Source organism: Ruditapes philippinarum, unplaced genomic scaffold (genome assembly GCF_026571515.1).
Source record: "Ruditapes philippinarum isolate M1 unplaced genomic scaffold, ASM2657151v2 ctg2348_1_1_1_1, whole genome shotgun sequence".
In the NCBI taxonomy this organism is placed as follows: domain Eukaryota; kingdom Metazoa; phylum Mollusca; class Bivalvia; order Venerida; family Veneridae; genus Ruditapes; species Ruditapes philippinarum.
In genome coordinates this window covers 44,928-64,327 of record NW_026862124.1, presented here as the reverse complement: position 1 = coordinate 64,327, position 19,400 = coordinate 44,928, and the positions used below count along the sequence as shown (strand labels likewise).

Here is a 19,400-nt window from a genome sequence, read left to right as displayed (position 1 = left end):
TTTTCTTTAACTGTTATATTATTTTTTGCGGTAAGTCCATTACATCAAATAATTCAGTATTCCAGGATTACCAAAACCACCGTTATTCAGCAAAATCAAATGTAATTAGTTTTGATCATTTATGTATTCACTTAATTATTATTATTATAATTATTATTATTATTATTATTATTATTGTTATTATTATTATTATTATTATTGTTATTATTATTATTATTATTATTATTATTATTATTATTATTATTATTATTATTATTATTATTGCTCTTTATAACACTTCTCCATTATCCTAAATTAAATACGTGTAGGTCTTGAAGACATCAACCAGTTTAAAGAAAAGGACTCAAAGCTAAAATCTTGTAGATAAGACTATGTCATGGGTGTTTCAGCGCTAATATGGCATCCTCGTAAACTTCATGGTAGAGTTGAAATACATATTATGCATGCTAACTTAAGTATATATAAAGAAATATTCGAGAGTGTTAGTCAACACTTTGACTTTAGCCCTCAAGTTAGCTGCTACACATCACAGTCATGTATCTTATTTTCGAGACAAGCTACACCTAGAGGGATTATGAGAATACTCTATCTGCAATGGCCAGAGAGCACATTTCTGGAAAGGTGTGATGTTTGGAGAGCTATGGCGTTTACCACAACTTTTTGCGCAACGTCAAAATATCTTTCATACTTCTGACCAAAACAACACACAAAATGGATGTCAAGCCTGCATACGACAGGAAAACAGATGCTAATTTGCCCAAAAACAAAGTAAAATCATCAAATGTCTTAACCATCGAATGTGTCATTTAATTTGAAGCTACTCTTTCCTACATGCACATCACTAAGTTAAGATAGTGTAAACAGTCGGGGCATACTGTGAAATTTATTGCTTTGATTGCCTTTCTGGTCTGTTCCGTTCAGTTCATATGACTGATCGAAATACAATATAAATATGTACATTACTGTCGTTTGAATAAGTTTCACCACTATAATAACCTATTTTTGTATATTTGATTTTCATGTTTCCACGTGTTTACTTTTAGGCAACGTACAACTTTGTAAATAATTAGATATGGACACTTTTTTTTCAGTAACATCGGTCGACATGTGGAGTTTATGCGTTTGAAGTAATTTGGAAAAAACAAGGGGGCCATTGGCCCAAAAGCGCTCACCTGAGGACAGACTGTTATTTGTGTGAAAGCAGTGAATGTTAGTGTTTATATCAAGAATTTGAACGTTGTTGGTCAATAGACCATATTTTGTGCAAAATGTATTTTTTAATTATTCTAAGTATATAAATGGTCCTGATTGCATAGATGTACATCAAAAACAAGAAAGTAAGTCACTAGGTCAATATTTAGATAATTGGATATCAAATTTCAGTTCTACACCTGAAATTGTGCACATGCTCAAAATATGTATATAAAAGCCAAACGATGTCAAATCATCATAATCTAGGTAAGCTGATACCAAAGTTCAATTTTACATCTTAAACTGTGCAAATGGTCTAAATTTCATGGCTGTAGATAAAATAACGTAAAATAAAAGTAGTTCACATCATCAAAATCTAGGTCAGATGATATCAAAGTTTAATTTACATAATCTGTGCACATGGTCCTAATTTCATAGCTGTACATCAAAAGACAAGAAAGTAGGTCACTTGTCTGAATATAGATCATCTGATATTAAAATTCAATTTTACATCACAAACTGTTCACATGGTCCAAGTTGCATGGCTGTACATCAAAGGACAAGAAAGTAGGTTATATCATCAAAATCTAGGTCAGTTGATATCAAAATTCAATTTTACATCAAAATTGTGCACATGGTCAAAATTTAATAGCTGTACATCAAAGGACAAGAATTAGGTCAATTGTCAAAATCTAGGTCAGCTGGTATTAAGATTCAATTTAAAAACTCAAACTGTGCATATGGTTCAAATCAATTCTTTTATAAAAGACAAGAAAGTAAGTCACTGTGTCCGCTTGGGCATGACAAAATTTTAACCCCTAAGGATTTGATTTAAACAATATTGATACAAGTCCACCAGACAATGTTTTATGTCAAATATCTAAGCTCTAACGTTCTCGTATTCAAAAAACATTTCTTTTAGGTTCTGTTTTTGCTATATTTCATATGTAATGAAAATCAATGACCCCCGGGGCGGGGCCATTTTGACCACGGGGCAATAATTTGAACAATCTTGGTAAAGGTCCACTACACAATGTTTCATGCCGAATATCTAATATCTAGCCTTTGTCAATTCCGAAAAGCAGATTTTTTAAAAAGTTTTTACTATATACATATCAGAAAAACCTATTACCCCCGGGCGGGCCAATTTTGACACTAGGAACAAAATTTGAACAACTTTGGTAGAGGACCTACATATTATATAGAGAATATTTGATTAGTTCAGTGTAAGATCGGAATATATTTCACCGAGTGAGCACCAAAATGTATATTTCACGAGTGGCGCAGCCTCGTGAACACCAAAAGTTTATATTTCACTCGTGGCTGTGCCACTAAGTGAAATAAACATTTTGGTGCTCACCCGGTGAAATATATTCCGATCTTACGCTGAACTAAACAAATATCCTCTAAATCATCTCAGAGATGAAGCAATGAGACTATTTTACAGTGTCACACAGCACCTGACACTTGTTGCTGTGAGCATAATAAGAATGATTTTATGTCTACATAGAATCTACTACATTTCAAATAGTATAAGTCTTGTTATATTTGTAAGTCTGGTATTGTGGGATCATTGTCTCCAGCACATCAGTGTTGAAGATTGAATGCCGCTATCGCCGGTGCTAGAGGGCGTGAGAGATGTTGCACCGAGTCTGCAATTTTCATTTCATATTGTTGTGTTCAATATGTATAAAAGTTCATTTATCTTTTTTTTTTTTGGTCAATTTTAAATTTCAATAAGATCTGTAATGCATCATAATTCCTGTAGATATTGCTGACTGTGACCTTTACATTTTCTTCAGACCTACATCCCTTTCCCAGTAATAGTGATACCGTCGAATTGTCTACCTAATTTTTCGGAATGCTTCGGACGTCTAATAATCGCGAAAAGATAAGCGTAAAGCTGTTTATTACCCTTCCAGATTGTCCGCGTTTTTGATTGGATATTGATCACCCGAAAGAAATTGATATTACCGAGCCAGACGGGTAATATACACACTAAATTTCCCCGTTGGGTACCCCACGTTGTAAACAACATGCGCTGTGGCGATGCGCGTACGGTTTGATTTTATGCGATGTAAATTCCAATTTACAAGCACTTTTTAACTGTCAAATGATAAATATTTACTAAAATAGAGTAATGATACATATTCTTATCAGTATTGAAAACAAATATGACCTTGTGAAAGCTTGATATTAATTTCAAAAAAGTGCGTTCAACAGACTACTCCTTTTCTCTTGTTTACATTTGTTAGGTTCGAAAGAAACTACGTCATGTATTTATGTGACGTCATGTTGGGGTGAAGGGGTACCTTAAAGGGAATCTTATTTCGACGTTATATTTGAAGCAGCAATTATTTATTTTAAAATCGTCTTAACTCGGCTGGGGAAGGGTAATAAAATTATTATTTTGGTTTTGGAGTGATATATGTGGATATACTACCTGCCAAGATAAAATATCACCCTTGCCTGACGGTATCACTCAAAAACCAAAATAACATATAATATTTACGCTGCTAATCACGGAGGAAAGAATGTAGATTATTCGCGAATGATGGTAATAGTGCGTCAAACTTCGGAAAGCAATTGTAACAAAAACGAGGGCAATGTCGTATTCCATCATGACAATGCACCTCCCCACTCCTCTGTTGTCACCAAGACAACGCTGATAGAGACCATGAAACATTCTGCATATTCCTCAAATCTAACACCATACGATTTCTGGCTATTTTCGACATTGAAATCAGAGCTGCGTGGCAAGAGGTTTGATGACGTTTATGATTTGCCAATTGTTGTTCGATAAACGATTCTTAAAAGTCCCAAAGATCAGTTTAAGTCCTGCTTTAGCAAATCGATTTGTCGTATGGTCCTTTTTCAGATGTATGAATGGTCTGTTTATGCCTGTAAGGACATAAACATACGCCTTGATAAATAAATAAATAAATAAGACAACAATTTCTGGCGCAAACCAAGGAAATATTTATCTCAAAGTGCCTAAATACAGTTCCGAAATACATAAACGATCAATGTAAATATGCATGATAATGAAACATAATGAATAACAACAATTACCTGTAAGGACATAAACATACGCCTTGATAAATAAATAAATAAACAAGACAACAATTTCTGGCGCAAACCAATAGAAATATTTATATCAAAGTGCGCATGCGTGAGATGGTTTTTCCGGGAAGTTTGTAAAAACGGAGGCCCGGCATGCAAATTATGTCAAAATGAAATATGAGAAATTAGTTGTTATAATGAGATGATGAAATGGAATGATATAGGAATGATATGGGATAATGGATTGTATATCGGACTGTAAACAGACAAATACAAGAGATATATATACAAATACAAGGACAAAATGATACATAAAAACGATATTCAAAAACACGAATATCGACCTCATGACATAGATTGGAGAAGTGTGTATCGTGTAGTGGCGAATATTTCGAAAAAGTGTGATTTTTTTTAGATGCGTGGGACCGATTTTACTGACGCAATATCCCATCCAGAAGTAAGTTACCCCGCTCAACGTTACCCTACCTTACCATAGATATTGTAGAATGTGTATTAATACAAATGAGCCGTGTCACGACAAAACCAACATAATGCGTTTGCGACCAGCATGGATCCAGACCAGCCTGCGCATCCGCGCAGTCTGATCAGGATCCATGCTGTTCGCTATCAGTTTCTTTACTTGTAAAAGAGTTGGTAAGCGAACAGCATGGGTCCTGATCAGACTGCGCGGATGCGCAGGCTGGTCTGGATCCATGCTGGTCGCAAACCCATTATGTTGGTTTTGTCATGACACGGCTCAAATGATGATTTTTTCAACCGGATCATAAGCATAAGTCTCCAAAGAAACAGTGTTGAATATTTTTCTAGATATGTTTGTAAATATAAAAAGTGATGAAACCTTTCCGGATACTTTTCTTACAGCCCTCGTATTTCGTTAAATTTCAACTAGCATTTAAATTAAATCAAGGTTTATAGTGAACACACAAAATGCATCTATTACCTTTAGGAATGAATAAAACAAGTTAAACAGCATGAGTATATTAACGTGCTTTGTTTTCATAACTATCCGCATCACTAATCTAAAATGTACCACATCACCCCTATATCATTTTTTTTTGTTTCATGTCCATTAAACAACTACTGTTCGTCAAAGTTGCAAGATTAAGCTAAAGTGTGTAATCTCGTCCGTGCATAAATTATCAAAACCAATGGGTATTTATAAATGAGCTACTCTCGTCGGTTTGTTCGTTTTCTGAAAATAAGGATGTTATGAAATTGTTATCATTGTCACGTGACTTGGATGCACTTTGATAATATTTTTTTCTTAGCGCTAATCAATAGGTTATATCACGCAAGGTTTTATCTGAAATAAAGTTGCTATACATAGTTGCGTTGTCTAATAAAGACAATAGGTGCAAACATACGTTAAAGACAGGAGAAATAAAAGCATTGTTTTTGGAAAACTAACAGGTAATGCATATTATTAGTTACATTAAGTTATAAAAATTATGTGCACATTTTCAAATGCAAGCACCTTATTAGACATATAAGTAAAGTATTAGGCGAGCTTTGACTGCTCTTATAACTGACATGTAAAGCTTGTCTTTCATGTATGATTTGCATGGCTTCCGTCTATATTATTGTATGATTTGCATAGTTTATGTATTTATTATGGTACGATTTGAATGCAAGAATGCTCAAGATTTACCCTGTAGGGGCTTTGTCGTCCATTTTGTTTGTTATCATGTGGTATTGAATTCTGCGTTATGATTGGCTTAGGGCAGGCCGTGTACGGGTAAAAAATTTAAATATTGTCAATTGTATATGTCGCGGTCGAGGAAAGACGGCCAAAAAACTTGTTGATTTTGTTTATCAACTACGATTCGTTTTACACTTACAGGGAGAATGAAGATATACTGTTTGAGATGTAGAATCAAGACAGAGACTTTGTATGAACATCTTGTCAAAATGGCGAACGGTAGAACTAGCGTCAGAGGGATATGTGCACATTGTGGCACACAGAAGCATCAGATTGTTGGCTAGCCATTTCCGGTCTGCCAAGGAAACATTTATTATTTTTATTTTTACGAACCATTTTATCAACTTATAATATTTTTATTGTTCATCAAATTCGCCGAGAAGATGCCTCACGTGACTAGCTTACAAATAAATCAAATATTATTTCACTAATGAAAATTTTCAATAATTCTGGTCTACAAAAACTTGTGTTCAATATTGTTTAAATTTATACATGTCAATTATTAATTTACATTAATTCTTGCAGAAAATCTGAATAAAACTACAGTATCGTCGTACTTATTTTTATGTCAACACAAATAGAACACGGCATTTTTAAAACCAGCTCACTAATTCTCATTTTGAATCAAAACAGCTGTCTGTATACAATGTACATGAATATTCATTAGATTATTGTGCCTCTGCTAAACTCAATCAGTCTAAATTCTACAGTCTTTTAGGCCATTTGCGACAAATATAAATATTATTCAGGGCCATGAAGGCGCTTTCAGTAGATCTATATTATTTTTGGAAAGTTTAGAGGTATATTTAAGCGCCTGCTTGAGACTAAGAAAAGAGCCCATTTGTAGATACGTGTATATTGGTAAATAAGAAATAGTTTTCCCATAAAATTCAGTAAACATCAAGTTTTTTCTTCCACTTTTGCAAAGGTATCATGTTTCTCGTAAAATTCCCAAAATTAAAGGGAATTGTACTTCCCTTGGCTGTGAAAAAGTCCTGGTTTTACAACATCATACTCTTATGAATTGTGAAGTGAAAGTTCCAAGAAAAGGTTCCTGTAGTATTTTACATTGTTGCATGTCTGAAATTTTCTGGGAAATGTAAATATGTGTATTATAAAATGTGCATCCGAATATGCATCAGAAGTCATCAACTGTCATCATTTACAAATCAAAGAAAGACCAGCATGTGTATGTGTTAAAGTATTGCGTCCGTGGCCGAGTGGTTTAGGTGGTTCACTTCAATCCACTTGCCCCTCACCTCTGTGTATTCGAATCCCGCCTGGGACTTTTGATTAATTCATGGCGGAAGCTATCCAGCTAGCCAACGGAGCGACAGTGGTTCTACTCCTCAGGTGCTTGTTCGTGCTTGAAATAATGCACAAACTTGAGGTTGTGTCTAGTGAAAATGCACCAGAAACCTCCATTTTATGTGTAGATTTTTATTCAAAGAGCGACTAGAATTAAATGCATGTTCATAAATCCGATTTTTGCGAAAACATATCTAGGCACTTGTATTTTAAAATGTGGAACAGAAGCCAAAACTTCTGGATTTGTGCCTCAGGTGTTACTTGTGTATCCGAGATATTGAAGGGAAACAATGTTGACATCGCCATCGGCATGATTTTGAAGAATATCATGTGTGTTAATATTTGACATTTTAAAATTATTTGATTCCTTTAAACGCTTTTCATTTTGCACAATTAAAATGCTTATTCTGAAAAACGGATGAGCGAAGAAATGAGCCGGGTCCAATGTCTTCAGGTGATATTGTGAAACTTATAGCAAATATTGTTGATTCGATATCAGAGAATATTATACTTTAAAAAGCATTTGGATTTTATTCTTATCAACATAATCTAGAGGTTTTTTCCCCTTATACATTTGTAAATATGTTTTTTTAAGATACTTTTACGATACGTTTTGTTTTGGTTAGGTTTTTCCTCGCGCTAACACAGTATAGGTCATATGACGACTTTCAAGCTTTACTGGTAAAAGAATATTTCAGAAACGCCATTAAATTGGGGAAAAAATCAAAAAAAAAATCAGGCAATATGAATAATAAGGCTAAAATATTGAAATTTAAGTATATTTTGTACTTTTTTTACAATTATTAAGTAGTTTTCGAGCATCTGATACCCAAATGTTTTACATCACTTGTTCTGCTTTGTAATAATATATGGCGTGAATGTATCTTGTATGCATGTGCCAAACAAACAATTATCCATTCATACCATTTATAATTGCTATTCATTTCATTTTATATCCTTCTTTGAATTCATGCGTCCATATGAGACGTAATATGATAGTATTTTTTTAGATTTTTTGAAAATATCTATTTTAGTTTTTTTTTTCTGAAAATTGTTTGCGTTTTCCTGAAATTGCTGTAGAATCTGGTAATTAAGTTTACATTACTTTTAGTAGGTCTAATTATGCGCCTTCTTTTGACATCGCGCCAATTGATATGCGTTTATATAATCTATTTTATTTCAAATATGTACTTAAATAGAACGACAGTGTTTAGTCAGATGGGTGCTTTTTCACATACCCGTGCCGCTTTTACGACGTAGTGAAAACCGTGAATATATTTTGACTCTTGTGTAAGCGCTACACTATAAATGAATAAAAGAAATGGTTGTAAAATACTTTTAATAAAGGGTATGTCATAAACAGAGTAAATAAAAGAATGTAGGTTCAATACTTAGTTTATTTAATGAGTTAAATATTTTACATTGTACTTTGTGAGGTTTTGTGAAGCATTTTGTTTCGTTTATTTTGCACTTAGTCGATATACATTACTTTGGAACCAACTGACATAAATATTGTGGAGTCTATTTTTGCGTTACGTTGAGTTAAATGACAAGCTCAAATTCGCGATTTCAAGGGTAAAATCATTTATGTCGTGCCAAGTTCATAGTTGGCATTTTGTCGAGTCTTCGACAGAGCATTTAATCAAGTTGGCATCATATTTAAGCAAAATGTGATACATAGAGTGGTATTTTCTTTGTCAAGTCGGTGTATTTTGATATTGTATTTATAAACAAAGCCTTTAGACATTATAATTAACTTCACTGCATAGTGGTTAACAGCCTTGTGCTTGACATAATTAAACTGAAGGCAATAAATTGAGAGCTTACCAATTTGTTCTATAAACTTCGTGAACAGAAAAATGCATTTAAAGACAATATTTGTTTTAAAATGATAACAACATTAACTACAAGGACTTGGCATAAAGTAAAACCCACTATATGGTAACGTTTGATATAACTTTGTTCCGACTGACCCAGTTCGATCAACACTTGACCAAAACATAATAATGTTGAACATCAGGTCATGTAAACATGATGTAAATTAAATCTTACACATTCTAATGCCAGCTTGACTAAACTTCGTATCAACTTGACCTTGCATATAAAAAATGGACATTTCCTAAAACAATCTTGACACAACCTAATGCCAAGTTGAATCGACATTATTTTTTATCTAACTCAACTAACATGAACTTGACTCCACCTAATGATAAACTTGACCCAACGTATGATCAATCTGATTCAGCTAAATGGCTATAAATTTCAACAGGATGACGATTTCCCAACTTTACTTAACCAACTGCAAACGTACCAAGCATATCGGTCTCTCTTAACGACAGTTTTGGCGTTCCATACTGAACAGCTTTTTATGCCCTTACATAGAAATATGCGCTTATTTACCAGATTCTACAGTAAAGTGGTTGGTCATAGCGTATTTACTATTGACAACGCGAGTGATATTTTTATTGTGGAAATTGTGGTGATTTAGTTAGCATACAGAGTTGTCACAACAAAACAAGTTTACCGCAATACACGAAGGTTTTTTTTCGCTTTACAAAAAGGTAACAACTTTCATACATTTTGTTTTGTCTAAAGAAAAAATCGTTTTAAATCTCTCTCTAAATTTTTTACAAATTCTGTCATTTCAAAATACTGAAACAAGTACATGTATAAACATTTCCAAAAATGATAGGAATCGCCGTTATGCTGGGTATTTGAAAATATTTTTTTATGAAAAGACTCCTTCCTGAACAATAGAGCTAATACTAGTATTCTTCTTTTAAGAGAAATATTCCGTAAAGTGTTTATTCAATAGGAGCATACAATTTGGATCACGAATAAAGTATTTCAATTAACACGTATAAGCTACCCGACATAGCGGGCGGAGTGCCCATTGGCGCCGCTTTTTTAGGTCTTTTGAAGTCCATTTTGTTATCATGTAGTATTAAATTATCCGTTTTAACTGGCTCAGGACCGACAAAGTACGGTTAGAAATGGTCAAATCCTGTTAGTTGGAAATGAGTGTTTCCAACATGGCTAAAGTGGAAATGGTGATGTTCAAATTGATTGAGCCTATATGAACAACAGTGGTTATTGCATGTCACCGCCCATCTCATTCAACAGTAAAGTACGAAAATGTTTCAAATTCAATATTGACATTCCAATTTAGCTGATATCGATAACGTTCATTAAGCAATCAAAGCAAGCCATATGCAATTTTTATTTTTTTTCCTTTTTTTTTTTTTAGATATTTTTCAAAGAACTGGATTTTAGTTCCTCGTGAATTTATTTCACACAATACTATTTTGAGAACATTTAATTTTACACACAGGCAACACAGTCATGGTTATAGTGCTAAAAGTGGAAAGGAAGAAATTTAAATATATACAAATGAGCCGTAATTGATAAAAATGTATCAAAATAGACAATACTTTTCAATCTGTTTGATGACTGTTAAAATAAAATACATTCAATTTTGCTAAATCGTTATAAGTTGAACTTTAACTTGTACACAATATTAAATTAATCAAAAGGTTTATAACAGAGAATATGAAAATGTTTTCTGAAAGTAAAAAAATATACTGACATAAAAAAAAATGGCTCAATTCCAGATTTGAACTCGGAAAAAAGAAATCATTTTCTTAACATGAACTCTTCATACATGTCATAATCTGAACTCTTTATTGCAGTAAAAGTACAAAATGTTATAACTGAATAACTTGCACAACCCATTATATCATAAGGGTTTGATCAATTAATGTAAACGGTATCGTGTTTGACTTATACTACAGTTAAAACACTGGAAAACATTAGTGGCACTATACAAAAATAAATTGGTTTATAATCTCAAAACATTCATCTTTCTGATATTCTGTTACCCAAACAAAATTAGCGCCTTCTGTGCTTTGATTCATCATGTAATCATGTGGTATTAATTAATTCTCCATTCTGATAGGCTTAGGGCAGGCAACCGTAAACAGGCAAAAAAACAGGAAAAAATATCACTCAATGTGCATACTAGTATGTTAACATTAAAATTATTTTGAAATTCACATTTATCAATCATTTTATCTCTCTTCTGTTAAATAATGACGTTATAAATTATTTTTTATGTCTTTCATTCAAAATTTCATAAAGATTCAGCATGAAATATAGGTACTATTTCTTGTGTAACTACTTCAATATTTTGAGCAACCGAGAACAAATAACAGTGGAATTGTGAATCGCGACAACAAAAAGAAAGATTACAAATATTATTTTTAGAACATTGTTATTTCGCAGTTGAAGGAAAATGAAGTTCTACTGCGTTACATGTCAAGTACATACAGAAACTGATGAAATGAGTTTGAAAATTGTTCACCTGGTGAACAACAGAATAAGTATTCAAGGGACATGTTTACAATGCTTCAAAACGAAGTCAGTAATTATTGGGTAAGAATTTTCGATTTTACACTGTTGCATTTTTTACAAATTCTGTCATTTTAAAATACTAAAACAAGTTTAAGCATTTCCAAAAATGCTCGGTAGGAATCGCCGTAATGTTGGGTACAAATATTACCTCGATTTCAAGAGAAATATTACACAAAACATTTACCCCATATGAGCCTTCACACTGGTTACGAGCTTCGTACATGAAACTTTATATACGAGAGCTGAGGACAACCAAGCTTGTATAACAAATATAGGAGATATCATATGTAAATTACCCGTTAATGATGTAAATGAATATGTTATACATGTAGTGGCAAAATGTAATTACAAACTACTGACTTGTGTCAATATTATAAACATTTATCAACAACCATATCTAGTGATTACCGAAGATTCTGCGTAATTTATGTGATAAAACGCATAGCTTTTAACAATACTCTACGTTGTGACACAGCATTACACAGAACCAGACCCTCCATGGCTATCGAAGAACGCAATACACATGTGTTTTCCCAGTGATTTAAAGTCTCGAGCTTTTTAGTGTTGTAGAATTAGTGGTCTTCCATTGACTGCTTTGTTAAAAAAGTAGACATTTTGTCATAATTATATATCAATCTAATAATTTTTTGTAAAAATCCAATTTTAAACATATTTTGATTGTGTAATTTAAAATATCGTAGCCTTAATTAGGTCAGATGAAAAGTTTCTAAAATTAATGCTAAATATCAATATTCATGTATAATGAAATATATTCTTGTTACAATGAGACGTTTTCAGTTTAAATAAACACTTGCTTTTTGCTTTGCCTTAGCATATCACTTTCTTTCATTTTAAATTAACGGTGTTCAACTCTAAAGAAAGATAACAAATAAAGTGAGGTAATATAAGACCCATATGGTTCTATATCACTTACCTGTGAGGTTATGAAATGCCATGAGTAAAAGAAAAGGTTAACGGATTGTACGAACACTGTTTTTTTTTCATTTTGCAGGAAAATGATATACTGCGTAAAATGTAAAGCAAAGACGGGCACCGTTGAAGAGTCATTTGCAATTGTTCCCCTGGCGAACGGGAGAACCAGTGTTCAAGGGATGTGTGTACAGTGCAGACAAACTAAGTCTGAAATTCTTGGTTAGGAATTTTCGATTCACAGAAGACTTTTCACTTTTCATTTCTAGATGTCTTCTTCAACTTTATGTAAATGACAATATAATTACATGTACATTGTATCTATCAACTTCACAAAGGAGGTGTCCTATAATATAAATTGTTTAGGGAATAGATATAAATTCTGAGTGCATTGTTGTAGAATAATGCACGGTTTAAATTCAAATGCGTAGTAATATAATCACGAAGGCCAACAGGCCTGAGTGATTAATTACAAAGCATTTGAACGAAAAACGTGCATTATTATACACTAATGCACGAAGAATTAATATCTATTTCCATTCTAACACGTCAAGAAAAAATATAAATATTATTATAAAGTTGGACTTTATGTTTGGTGTTAAATTTGTTTTCGCCTCAGAGTTTCCAATAGAAACGTTCTTTAAAGGCCGTTCCAGTGGGTTGAAAAAAACTACCGTTAAATCTACCGTGTATAGAAACATTTTGAGAAAAACGAATTTTGAAAACGTTGATAAAACTTTGTTTGTTTATTTTATTTCAGTCTATAATTTTCCAAGCGAAATACAAATTATTAAAAGTGAAATAAATGTAAGACTTAACTCGTTTGCGACCTTGATTTGATTTGTGTCACGTGCTGTTTGGCGCTACATTGTGACGTAACGTAATCATCACTTTAAACGTCTGTACAGCGTTAACGACTGAATTAAAGATATTGGTGTTCGGATTCATTTTCTTATTGTCACCATTTTCTTTCATTCTAGATAGTTTTCACAACAAAATTCGACAAAAAATGTTTTTATTCATCAGACTTTTCAAACAAAATGGCGCCCTCAATGTGAAAATACATAACATAACAGAACATACTTTTATTAAAGACTTATACTTGGACCTAGTATATTGTCTACAAACACTTTACAAGACAAGTACAAACAAAGTGATATATACCTTCGATATCATGAATATTACAATACAAACATAATCGTTCATTTCTGGGTATCCTATTTACACCAAATCGACCTGTATGGATACGCAGGGAATGAGCAGAAATTCTCAGTCTCGTAATAAAAAGTCGAATGTTTTGTGGTAGAAGATCCAGGTATTTTTCATACTCAAATGTTGATTTAAAAATCTTGTACTCATCAAGTACACTATTTCTATCGATAGCTCCGAACCATTCCTGTTTGAAACAATCAATTACTTTACTTTTGAAGACAGTAGGAAAATACATTGGAATGTAAGTTTCATAACCATCTGTCAACATATATGAAAATCCATAGTCATCTAGAAGTTTTTTTAAACGACTTACCCAATTGTTAAACCCGTTTAAACTATCTAGAAGGGCTAGTTTATACAACGACATTATGATAATGTTTTTAGAATTCACTATTTTACACCAAAATTTTATAATTGTACAATATCTTGAGATATAAAGAGGATAACGTTCAAGTTCACCATAAATTGCGAAGTTACTAGAATTTAAAGGTACTTTCAATATACGTTTGCAAAACTTCAAGTACAACTTTTCTAGTTCCTTCGGTTTACTTAAGCCACATACTTCACTGCCATAGTTTAAAATGGAACCAACAAATGCATCAAATAACTGACAAAGCACTTTTGGTCTTAGTGGTATCTTTTTACTATTATACAACAAAACGTTCGACGCTCTAAGTGCTTTTCTTTTCCTAATTAGTATTCATTATACAACGCAAAGTTACCAATAAAAGAAAACAAAGTGCCTACATAATTAAAACTATCTACAACTTCTACATCTATACAATTATAAGTCCATTTTTCTTCTCGTTTTAAACCGCCCCTTTTTCTAAAAACCATGATTTTTGTTTTTAGTGCATTGACTTCATTTCCCCATTGACAACAGTATGTATGCAAAAGATCAAGATTGTGTTGTAATTCGTCTGGTGTTTTTCCAAAAATTGCCATGTCATCAGCAAAAAGCAATAAATAATAACAATATCCTCTATGAGTAGTCCACTATTAATATTGTCTTGTAAGAACAATTCTATAAGAACAAAGAAACTAAAACTGGTGACATTATCTCCCCTTGTCTTAGACCTATCGCATATTCAAAAAAGTCAGAAAAAGAATTACAATGTTTAACACAGGACTTTACCACGTCATACATGTTTCTAATAATTCTAAGTACTTTCCCTTGTACACATGATCTATAAAGTTTAAACCATAATGCATTCCTGTAAATGGAATCAAAACATGTTTTTAAATCTATGAAACCTACATATAAACGCTTATTATGGTTAAGATAGTGCTCAACAGGAAAAATATCATCTATTGTTGAACTACCCTTTTTAAATCATATATACCCTGATTCTTATCGCAAAAATTTACAATTCTATTATTCAACACTGACCTGAATAGATAAACAACTCAATAAAGTTACACCTCTATAATTGTTTACATCACTCATTTAGCATACAATCTATTCCGTATGCTTTATTAGATTTGCAATTTATTTTTAACTGCTTTCAAAATCTCCTCGGGAATAATAAGAAAGGCGATTGCATTGTTGTAGAATAATGCACGCTTCGGGCCTGCTTTGTTTATATAGAAAAATTTCCGATAGTGTTAGAATTTATTTTATAAATTATCCATCAGATATGTAATAAAAAGAATTTGTATAAAAAAATCAATTCATTGAACACAAGTGGCAACTATTTAATGTATTACATATACGTTAACCTGTTAAAAAGAAATATGATGAAATACAAATTAAAATGTAGGCATATTTTTTTTTCTGAAAAAGTTAATGAAACATGAAGCTTATAAGCTTCACTAACGTCCGGTCAAAAAATATTGTCGTCGCCAATCAGATTTGGTGTTTGTGTAAATATTTGTGTATATGAATCTTTATAACGCCTATGTCACAAATAAAACGGGCGCCGCCCGATCTGAATCGGCGGATTTGACGATCTCGCGGACGCTTGGCGATTTTAAATTCTTTGCGTGGTCATAAATTGTTTCGGCTGAATTGAATTTACAGGGAAGCATTCAAAGGATCATGTGGTCGCAGCCCGATGTCCGGACGCCGGCCTATATTGCGATTTTTTGCGCAGTCAATGCCTCCCTCTATCAGACAAAGATTTATTTGCTGCTAAATTTTCTAAGTTGAAACGTTCCCATTGTATCAATATATAAGTCTCCCAAAATCAGAATTTCCTTTAATTTAAAACAACATATTTCAATATCATATTTAAGTGGAAAGTTAAATCGATCGCTGAACGCTGACCTAAATGTTGATCATATTTTCTGAAATGAAATATCGATAATAACCTTTGAAATTAAATACTTATTATATTAAAAAAATAATAAGATAAAAAATAGGTCAAACAATTTTGTAAAATTGGTTGTGTATAGAGTAACACTTTCAATTACATGTTTCAAACATGGATTTTCATATTTTCTGAAAATGAAAAAACCGAAATTAGCTGATAAGAGCCACGTGGTATATCTACTTATATACTTGATATCATGTTTTATCAGTTCAAATAAATGAAAGTACGCAATAAATTAGATATAAATCGTAAATATACATGGTGTTCATTAGGTGTTGATATCAATATATATTAAATATATACACAACAAGTGGGCTTTAAAATACTAGAAGAGTAAGAAAACTAGGCTTGTGATTTGTCTAACCAAGAGGTAATCCTAATATTTTTTGTTTTGTTTCTTTGTTTCGTTACAATGCAGCTGAATATTGTGAATTCACTTAATTTCATGGGCATGCAATTTCGTGGTTTTGTCGTTCTGGATGGGTTCTTAAATTCGTTTATCGTTTCTTTGGTTTTTTTTTTTCGTAAATGATATTGCAGTAGTTACATTAGATCTTTGCTTTCAAGAACAAGTGTAAATGAATTATATGCTTAGATATACCTAAGAAAGTTGTGAAAAAAATAAAAAATAGAATATTTATGTATATATACAAAAGATATATTTTGACTAGGATTGTGTTAAATTGACCAAATGTTTTACTGTTCTAGAAAAAAAATGAAGATATCCTCGTACTGCTTACAATGTCAAGAAGAAACGGTTACATTGGATCACAAGATGATAGTCCTAGCGAACGGAAGAACCAGTATTCAGGGGTACTGTGCAAAATGCGGCAAAAAAAAGTGTACAATTATTGGCTAGGTCATTCGATAAGTCAATTATTGCTAATGACAATACTTATTAATTAACTTCATGGAAATGTAAAAATATTAACTTACAATAATTTATAAAGAAACATTGTGGGAATATTTGTTTAATAGATAAAATCTATACATGAATCTTTTTTCTTCTTCTTCTTCTTTCTTTTTATCTTTAAACTGACGAAATGTTATCATATATTTATGACAACACGATAGCAACAAGAAGCTGAACAAACAACAAATCATATCTCAGAAAAGGATGATTATTCAAAATTGGTGTTCCACAGAGAAAAGATGCCACATATTTGAACTTAAAAATCAGGTCGGAATATTTGTTAATGGTGAATGCAATTTCTATTGAAATAACTCTCGGGTAAGAGTTTTTAAACGTGTATCCAAAGCTTTAGATTTATTCATGATAATAAAATAACATACAATGTTCTATCGGTTTATTTATAAAGAATAACACATAAACACACTAATACCATTGGAGTAAATGCCAATTTATAGTAAATTGCAAATTGTCCCTGAGAATACCTCTTATATGTTTCCAATTAAGGTCAAATAGAGGATACAGTTTTCTTATTTTTGGCTGTCGTTTGTGTATATGAATCTTTATAACGCCTAGGTCACAAATAAAACGGGCGCCGCCCGATTTGACGATTTTTACAGAATCGGCGGATTTGACGATTTTGAGGACGTCGGCCGATATTGCGATTTTTTGAGAAACAGTCGCCTCTCGGTGGCAGTTTGTTATTTGTGGCTGATCCACATGTTTGAATTGGACCGTCAAAATGTATATCACTCCCCATGGAGAGCTTATGTTAAAAAAAAACAATTGCAAGAGCTTGGTTTTTTTGCTGAATACTGAACAAACCAATCTGTGCTATCAACTTCTTATTATAAAAAATATTGTCAAAAGTAGAATCAAAGACCAATTGATATGTTCAAATTATTCCATATTTTAGACAATAATATTAAGATATTGCAATCTCTGTCCAAAAATTCTTTATTAGGTGATGAGTTTCATTATATTTTTCAGTGTCCTCATTTTAACATTAATCGTAGAAAGTAATTGACCGTTAATTAACGAAGAGGTTACATGTATCATTTACAGCAATTATTTCAAAGTACTAGGTCAATCTGTCTGTTTTACGCAAAGAATAATGTCTATTTTGATTTATCGCATGGTTTGAACTGTTGTTCCTTTGTTCTTACTAACCCATTATACTCAGTACACTTCAATGAGCATTTGAAAACTGTATTGATATATAGCATTGGAAAAAAACTCGAGTTTTTTTTTCGAACCTTGTATATATCAATGTAGTTTTTTTCCACAGAGGCTCCAATGGGGCAGTGGTAACATTCCGAGTAGCACAAAAATGGAATCAATAAAATAAAATAAATAAATAAATAAATACAATGAAAAATATAAACAAAGATAATTAATAAAGTGAAAATTTACTCTCATTTAATCAAAAGGTACATCCGCTGAATGAATTATTTACACTGAGAAAAAAGCCCTTTAATCTTGAATCAATATACATGTAGTAGTATAGGTGTCTCTTTAACGTCACGACTACGCATGCGCAGCGGCCATTTTGTTTTCTATCAATAGTAACTCAATTGCATAGAAGAAATTACCTCAGTACACATGCGCGGTGGCCATTTTGAAAAACAGATGCGCGGCGGCAATTTTTGGATTCTATTTTAAGAATAACATCATCATGTTATAAATAGAAACGTGAATTAAATATATCTCCCGGAAGTATACAGAGCTGACTTGTATACACGATTTAGGGCGTGGTCGCGCACATTGAGGGTCAGGTGCTCAACCCTAAACGAAGAGATGACCAATTATTACAGAGAAATAAAAGTTTTATTTTATTATAAAAACTTATCAAGCAGTATAAGTAAATAAATTGTTGAACAATATTAGTGAAAAAATAATTTAACATGTCAAAATAAATTACAGATAAAATGAACTATATACGAAATATATTTAAAGACGTTTTCGGTAGTTTTCCGTGCGCATCGTTATGCGCTTCCAAGAAAGATAATCACGGATAATTACTCTTCAAAAAGAAGGTCAAGTTGAATAGTATTCGGATAAGTGTTTAAATTTCGGCTATAAGCGATATAATGAGTAAAAAATACAGAGTAGATATTTCTAAATGTTCAGGAGGAGATCGGTTCAAAAGAATAAGAGGTCGTTTAGACAATATCAGATAAAGGATTTCTCTTATCAATAGTACGACAGCATTGATGATGAATCTGCGCGCGTTACCCCACCCACTTGTAGTATAGTGACGAAAGTGCGTCGCCACTTGATTACTGGCAGACAACTGGGCAAAGAAATTTAAAATGGTATATTTTAAAAGTGTTGAATAAAAAAC

At 32.3% G+C, this 19,400-nt stretch overlaps 3 long non-coding RNA genes across 3 annotated transcripts; all 3 read left to right on the top strand.

Annotated features, from left to right (window-relative positions):
* The first annotated feature begins 5,296 nt into the window (after positions 1-5,296).
* LOC132718020 (uncharacterized) lies at positions 5,297-6,530 on the top strand. The gene is made up of 2 exons (XR_009624030.1): positions 5,297-5,685; positions 6,116-6,530. It is a non-coding gene; the product is annotated as an uncharacterized LOC132718020 (long non-coding RNA).
* Positions 6,531-9,685: 3,155 nt separating this feature from the next.
* LOC132718022 (uncharacterized) lies at positions 9,686-13,440 on the top strand. The gene is made up of 3 exons (XR_009624031.1): positions 9,686-9,843; positions 11,564-11,713; positions 12,705-13,440. It is a non-coding gene; the product is annotated as an uncharacterized LOC132718022 (long non-coding RNA).
* A 2,240-nt stretch (positions 13,441-15,680) lies between these two features.
* On the top strand, positions 15,681-17,445 carry LOC132718019 (uncharacterized). Its single transcript, XR_009624029.1, has 2 exons — positions 15,681-16,516; positions 16,855-17,445. It is a non-coding gene; the product is annotated as an uncharacterized LOC132718019 (long non-coding RNA).
* Positions 17,446-19,400: the final 1,955 nt, after the last annotated feature.